This window comes from Cicer arietinum, chromosome 4, assembly GCF_000331145.2.
Source record: "Cicer arietinum cultivar CDC Frontier isolate Library 1 chromosome 4, Cicar.CDCFrontier_v2.0, whole genome shotgun sequence".
In the NCBI taxonomy this organism is placed as follows: Eukaryota; Viridiplantae; Streptophyta; class Magnoliopsida; order Fabales; family Fabaceae; genus Cicer; species Cicer arietinum.
In genome coordinates, this window is record NC_021163.2 from 27,237,512 (window position 1) to 27,245,949 (window position 8,438).

Sequence of the window (8,438 nt, forward strand, 5' to 3'; positions counted from 1 at the left end):
AGTTGGGTGTTTGGTTCTCCTTTCACTATATTCATATCAAAGAAACAAAATGCTTTGATCTTTGCTTGGAAAGATTTTGTTTCCTCTTCTACATGGAAGGACGTGTATTATGCTCTCATCTTCATTATTTTTTGTGCTACCGGGTAAATATATATGGTCATACATGATCTCCAAAAGTTTGATGATTTATCCCTATTATTTTTCATTTTTTATTAGTCAATATTGACTTTGTTGTATGTTTTTATTTATGGCAGTTAAACATTTTTAATTATCTTTATTCTTCTACACTATGATATATAGTAAAATAATTATTACTCTATTTGTTCTTTTATCATATAGTATTTATATAGTATTTGACGTTTTTCATTCTCTTTATACTTCCATCCTATGACAATTAAAAATTTATTGTATCTAAAGCAAATGCCAAATTAATAATTCTAATAATCATCTCCCATTAGTTGAAATTTTGTTTTCGTTTTTTTTCTTCAAAATAATATATTAAAAGTGTGAAACAAAATGTGAAACTCTCATTTAAGTTATTTCTAAACTTTTACAAAGTTGAACATTTATATGTAAACAACATTTATATTGTTCGTACATGGATTTTTCTTCTTCATCTAAAATAAATTTCCTTGATTTTATCTTGAAAATTATTTTATTAATGGTTGGTTAAAAGAAAATGATATTTATATGTTATGTAATATTGGCATTTTTAGTTGAAGTCGTGTTTGATATTCGATATATGTTGTCTAACACGAACACATATTATTGTATTTAAATAATTTATTGTCTCAAATAATTATCGATGTTAATGTGTTAGTGTCGTGTCTGTTCAATGATTTATAGATTATTGGTATAAATGAACTAAACCAAATTTAATTATGTATGAAATTTTATATGAAGCTTTATTGTTTAGACAACTTGAGTATGTTTTTAATACATTATAAATGTATAATTTTTTTTAAAATTATTAATTAGTTAATAATTTCCATTTTAAAAAGAGTATTGAGGAAGAAAACTTTGTATGGATTTATGAGGACCTCCAAGTAGTTCAAGGACAACAAGATGGCTTGATTAGAAAATATTGCTTTCAGACAATTCGCTAGTTAGTTTCATGTAACACATGGCAAAGAGAAGTACCTCAATCAGAAAGATGGAGAATAGAGTAGACCTCTTTAACGAGATGGTGGAGATTCGACGAAGTAGGAGAAATACATCTGATCATATTAATTAACAGTTTAGAGTCACATCTAAAAAGAACCTTAAAGGTTTATACTCTGAGTGATCCTGACATTATGGAGAAGAGCCCAAGTCTCAACAAGTACGATATTTTCTGCAACAATATTGAAGTAACAATGTCGACTTAGAAGAAATGGAGGTTTGAATTGTAAATGCACCTTTTAAAAATTCCTGTTAAAAACTTAAGAAAATAACACAAGATTGATCCTGGTGGTGAAAACAAAAAACGGAGAACGTTCTTGGTTTTAACCAGAAAACGGAAAACGTTTTTGGTTAGTTAAAATAAGCAATTTTGTTTAAGTTTTTTAACTTGTTAATCAATCAAACTGAAAGTAAATAGATAAGGGAAGAGATACCACGCAACAATATATCCTAATTCACCCAACTTGGGTTACGTCCAGTCCTCACAACTGTGAGATTTTTCACTAAGCGTTTAAAACAAAGAGCCTTCTTGATTTTACAGCACTCAGCACAGGTCGAACCTGATCTGTTTCAAGCCTTATTCCTTTCCACCCAGAAAGCAAATACGATACCTATCTATCTTGATAGGATTCGTTACAATCTAATCAAACTATAATTAAACTCTTATAGTTTGAGTTTTACAATAATGATAAGATTGTTTTGATAGAATCTAAGATGTTTCAACTCTTGTTTGAGATTCGATTCTTTACAAAGAAATCAGTAGTAGTAACACAATATAATGTAAGGATTTAGAACTGCTTCTTCTTTGTGAAAATGAGAACGTCAAGTATGTGAATGTGAATGATTTATGGGAATTGACATCACTTGAATTTCTCGTTTAATCATGGATATTGGCCTTCCTTTTATAGGCGTTTTAGGAGCATCAAATAAGGGTCAAAAGAGCTATTGGTAGTACTTTGTCAGATTTGACCAAAACCAATATATGAGATTAAATATAATCCAACCTTTGAATAATTTTGAATCTGTTTGACTGAGTCTGTTACAACCTTGCTTAATTCGTTTGTCTTCTAGTTTAAAGACCTTTGAAGCTTCTTACTTCATTATTGATGTTACAGCCTTGATCAGGAACTTTAAATCTGTTCAAAATAGTTTGGAGAATGATTATAACTTAATGCAAAAGTAGGAAGAACACTGCTGGATTTATGTAGAACACGAAGATTGATTATCAATCCGGTTCTGGAAATTTGATCTTTCTAGAGATTGATGATCAATCTGGAGTTCATGTTTTGATCTTTCTGGATGTCTTTGTAATGTCTTTGCATATATCAAGGTTGATCGAACATTCTTCTACTGAGATGAAACCTATTTGTTCATTGCCATGTACTGATGATATTAGCATAAGATTCAGAGAAAAAGCTTTGTTGAAATAGTGGAGATTGATTGGTCAAGATGTTGTGACGATCAATCTTGAACTTAGAGATCATTCTCCGTTTTGTCCAGAATGATCTTGTTTCAGTTTTGAGATGTCTTCTTTGCTTTGCATGATTTCTATCTTTAAATAAATTCACTCAAAAGCACAAGTTAATTTAACATAACATTTTAGAATCATAATTAACATTCTTAACTAACCTTTGTTTATTTTCATCAAACTTTAATTTGAGAGTTTGCTTCAACAATTTCCCCCTTTTTGATGATGACAACATATTAATTTAGATTTTAATTTTGATTGTCATATCTAGTTTGAAGAGCTTAAAAGCTCCCCTTCAATTAATGCAGTAAGTGATTTTGACAGAATTTTAAACAAGCATCATATAATTTTGACAAAGTGTTGTTTTCATTAACTCAAAAGAGATACATAACATCAATTTTGATATTAAGCATATGTAGAGAATACTAGATACAAAAAGATTCTAAAAAATATATTAAAAACTAACTTAATTCTCCACCTTTGTCATACAAAAAGGTAAGGGGAAAAACAACTAAGATACAAGGGACGGATAGGATCCTTTAGATGGGGAGGATTTTCCTGGGTTAGGAACTTGTGGAGGAGGAATAGCAAGTTGTTATGTGAACCAAGTTCTCAACAGATTAGTCTCCTGATCTTGCTGAAGCTGTCTTGCCATTATGGTCTGAAGAGCAGCCATAATATCTGAGTTTGAAGGTTCAGTCATGTGAGGAGGAGTATGAATATGAGTGGTTGGTTGAGAAGTAGCAGCAACGACAGTGTTGGATGGAATGGTGGAACCGGAGATAGAGGGAACAATGGCAAAGGAAGTATCCAAGGACGGGAGAGGTCCAGATGGTGTGGATGGTTTGCCAGATGGGTCAACAGTTTTTGGAAAGTTAAAAAGTTGGCTAATACCGAAAACGGAGGAACTTGTTTTTTGTGGGGACACAAAAAATGGTGACATGACACTTATATGTGGATTGGGCAGCAGTGTTCCAAAGTCACGAGGGGGAGAATGAAGGATTTGAGAATATGAGAGGAAATCAGTGGAGGATAAAGTGGATAGTTGAGGAAAAACAGAGAATGTTGATGAAGGTGAAATTTTGTCTGGAGAATGTTGTTGGTTTTGTGGAGAATGTTCTGGAGAACGTTCTCGATTTGATGGAGAATTTTTTGGAGCAGTTTCTGGAACAATATCTCCTGATTGATTAGATTTTGGAGGTGAGAAAGGAATAGAGATGGGGACAGTTCTTTGTCTTGCAGAACGTTTTCTTTTCAAGGAGGTTGGGAAGGAGGATGTAGTGGTGAGGGGAATGCCAAAATGCCTGAAGATTCGAGTTAATATCATTCCATAAGGAATAGTATTTTTCTTGTAGTCTTTTGTGGCAGCACAAATCATGTGTTGGATGATCACATGAGGAAGGTTTAAACGCTTACACGGATCATGTGTTGGCAATACAAATCATGTGTCAGCAGCACAAATCATGTGATAGATGAGTAAGGCGTCATTGGCAGAGACATACTCACGACTTCCATAGTGAAGAATGAGAGTATGTTGGCACATGTTGTTAAAAATCTTTGGGAGAGGTTTGAGGTATGTGGAGAGGTAGCGTGTGGAGCCTTCTTGAAATAAATCAGAAAGGATTTCAATCTCTTTGAGATTCAGAGCTAAATACTAATGGTTACCAAACACAGAGGGTCCTTCTGTAGGCAGTTGAAGGATGGAAGCCAAAATGCCTGGGGTTAACCTGATCTCGATTCCCTTAATGGTGGATATAATAAGGGATTTATCAGAAAAGGTTTTTGCGTTGCAATAGAAAGCTCTGACAACATCTGGGTAGTAACACTCAAATGTTTGTAAGAATGATGTCCAGTCTAGAGCATTAGTGTGATGCTAGACATCATTGCCATCAATAATGAGTTTATCAAAAACAAAAACTCTGCCGATTCCAATTGGGCGTTGAGCCCATTTATCTTTGAAATGTTTGGAGTTTTTTGGTGACATGAGAGGGAGTGTGTTTGGTTTGGATTTTTTGGTAGGTGGAGATGGTTCAGATGTTTCAGAAGTGGAGGAAGATGAATGTTCTGGAGTTGGAGATCGTTTGGTTTTTGTTGATGAGGGTGGTGTACAAAGTGGAGAAGTTTCTGGATTTGGAGAAGGTTCTGAAGGAGAGATTGGGTGAGCAGAAGAACGTTCTTGATGTGGAGAACGTTCTTTTTGTGGAGAGAGTGAAGGGATATGTACTGGAGAACGTTCTGGATTTGGGACAAAGGAACATTTTGGAGATGGAGATTGTTTTGGAGAAGCTGTTTCAGTGAGTTTTAGGTTTTGTTTGGGTACAAGCATTTTCTTTCTTTGGGGGGTTTTTTGAGTTTGTTTCTGGCTATGAACTGGGCGATGGTCATGGTGGTTTTAGTTTTCCTGGTCTTTTTGGATTGAGTTGAAGGCTGAGATGATTTTGGAAGAGAGGAAAATATTTCTTCGATCAATCTCCTTTTTTGATTTGGAGGAGTTGATTGAGAGGGTTCGGAAGAGAATGAAGATTTTGAAGGAGTGATGGGTTTGGGTTGTGCTTTTTCTTTAACAGTTGTGGGAGAAGGAGTTTCAGACGAGTCATCAGTCTCGGAATCGGAGATGATGAAGTAAAAGGGTTTTTCTGTTTTGGCTTTGGAAGTTCCAATGCCAAATTGAACTCTCATGGAGGTCTTTTTGGTATCATAGGTTTTCTTAGATGAGATGGAACTTGAGCAATATTAGGAGGAGGACATGTGTATAGTGGTGGAAGAATAGTGGATATGGGATTGGGATTGATAGGAAGATTATTAGGGTTAGTTTCAGGGGATGATGAAAGATAATCAGAAAAACGAAGTATCAGAGGAAATGTGTGGTGGAGTTGGTCGTGGTGGTGGAGAAGGTGAGTGTTGAAATGAATCAGATGATGGGGATGATGAAGAAGGTGAATAGGGATATGCATTCTTTCTTGCAGATTGTTTTGTGCGTGCCATGACTTGGGAGTTGAGAAGTCTGAGTGAGAGAGATTGGAGGAAGAAGATGAGAGGTTTGAAGGTTTTGTTTGCTGTTTTTTAGGAAAAGAAGATGGAGTGGTTAAAAAGATTGTCAGAAACGTGAGAAGGACAATGATTATCTTGGGAAGGAGGAAATGATTTTTTGGGGGCATGAGTGCTGTGTCAGTTTCTCTTTTACAGGTAAAGAGACACATGCATTAAATGCCAATATTTCCCTTTTGGACTTGTGAGGAAAAGTGATGACTCAGAGGAGAATGTTAATAGTCAAAACGGAGACTGATATCTGAAAAACTAAGATTGAAAAACGTTCTTCGTTTTCTGCAGAAGCAGATTTTATCCAGAATTTTCTGGATTTTTCGTGATTTTCAGTGTCTCTTTGATCAAATTGAAATTATCCTCGACAAGAGGCTTTGTGAAGATGTCAGCAAGTTGATTTTGAGTATCAACAAAGATTAATTCGATATTTTTCTTATTGACATGATCACGAATGAAATGATGTTTTATTTCAATATGTTTTGATCTAGAGTGTTGTATTAGATTTTTAGACAGATTTATAGCACTGGTATTATCACAATAAATTGGAATACTGGAATAGCTTACTGAGTAGTCTTCGAGTTGATTCTTAATCCATAGAACTTGTGAACAGTAGTTTGCTGCTGAGACATATTCAGCTTCAGTTGTTGATAAGGCTATAGTGTTTTGTTTTCTGCAGGACCAGCTGATCAATGCTTCACCTAAGAACTGACATGTTCCACTTGTGCTTTTTCTTTCAATTTTATCTTCAGCATAATCAGCATCACAATATGCTATAAGATCAAAATGCGAACCTTTTCTATACCAAAAACCAAGATTAGTGGTTCCAACAAGATATCTAAATATTCGTTTTACTACTGTCAAATGTGATTCTTTTGGTGCTGATTGAAATCGAGCGCATAATCCCACTGCAAATGCTATATCAGGCCTACTAGCAGTTAAATAAAGCAAATAACCAATCCTTCCTCTATATTCTTTTTCAGAAACAAAATTGCCATTTTCATCTTTCTCTAAAGAAGAAGATGGATGCATGGAAATGGTCATGATATTTGATTCATTCATTTTATATTTGACCAGTAGATATGTATTTTTCTTGATAAATAAAGATGTCATTTTCATATTGTTTAATTTGTAAGAAAATACCTTAATTCTCCCATCATACTCATTTCAAATTCACTTTGTATAAGTTTTGAGAAACCTTCACACATTTTTTTATTTGTTGATCTAAAGATGATATCATCAACATATACTTGAACAATAAATAAGTCATTCTTTTTTGTTTTCTTAAATAATGTAGTGTCGATTTTTCCTCTTAATAATCCACTTTTGATTAAGAATGAACTTAATCGTTCACACCAGGCTCTTGGTGCTTGTTTTAGGCCATATAAAGCTTTGGTAAGTTTGAAAACGTGATTTGGTTTTGATTGATTTTCAAAACATGGGGGTTGTTTCACATAAACTTGTTCATTTAAGAATCCATTAAAAAATGCACTTTTAACATCTATTTGAAACAATTTAATAAGCTTATGAGATGCATATGCAAGAAGTATACGAATAGCTTCTAACCTTGCAACCGGAGCAAAGGTTTCATCATGATCTATACCTTCTTGTTGATTGTAGCCTTGAGCTACTAATCTTGCTTTGTTCCTGATAACCTTACCTTCTTCATCTAGTTTATTTTTGAAGACCCAACGTGTACCAATGATTGTTTGATCTAATGGATTAGGTAGTAGTATTCAGACTTCATTTTTTTCAAATTGTAGTAGTTCTTCCTTCATAGCATCTATCCAAGATTGATCAATGATGGCTTCCTTAATTGATTTTGGTTCAATCTGGGATATCATTGTCATGTTGTTTTCATCATTCTTGAATGATTTTCTTGTTTGAATCCCATCAGCCGTGTCTCCAATAATTTGAGTTTGAGGATGATATTCAATCGTTCTCCAGCTTTTTGGTGAAGAGTGAAACGGAGATTGTTTATCAATCTCAGTTTTCTGCAAACTGTTTTGCTGCTGTAACTCGATTGGAGTTTCTTCTTCCTCATCTTTTTTACTTAAATCTAAGTCATCAAACTCATCAAATAATATGTGCATACTTATTTCTACAACATTAGTTCTTAGATTAAATACCCTATATCCTTTAGAGTCAGTTGAATAACCAAGAAATATTGCTTTATCAGATTTTCCAATTATATCTTTGTTGTTTAAAATATAACAATAACAACCAAAACTATGAAAGTAATAAATGTTGGATTTTCTATTTTTCCAGATTTCGTATGGTGTTTTGTTGATGATCTTTCTTATGGATACACGGTATAGGATATAGCAAGATGTGTTTATACCTTCAGCCCAAAAATACCTTTCAACGTTGGATTCTTCCAAGATGGTTCTTGCCATTACTTGTAATGTTCTATTTTTTCGTTCAACAACTCCATTTTGTTGTGGAGTTCTTGCACATGAAAGATTATGAAAAATGCCAAGTTCATCAAAGAAGGTTTTAAATGAAACATTTATGAATTCTCCTCCATGATCACTTCTTACAGAAATGATGTTGGATTCTTTTTCATTTTGTACTTTCTTGCAAAATATTTTAAATGCGTCAAATGCATCGTCTTTTTGTTTTAAAAATAGCACCCAAGTAAATCTTGAGAAATCATCAACAATAATGAAACCATATTTCATTCCTCCTAGACTTGTTGTTTTGACTGGCCCAAAAAGATCTATGTGAAGTAATTCAAGAGTTCTGTTTGTGGTTACAAAATCTTTTGAAT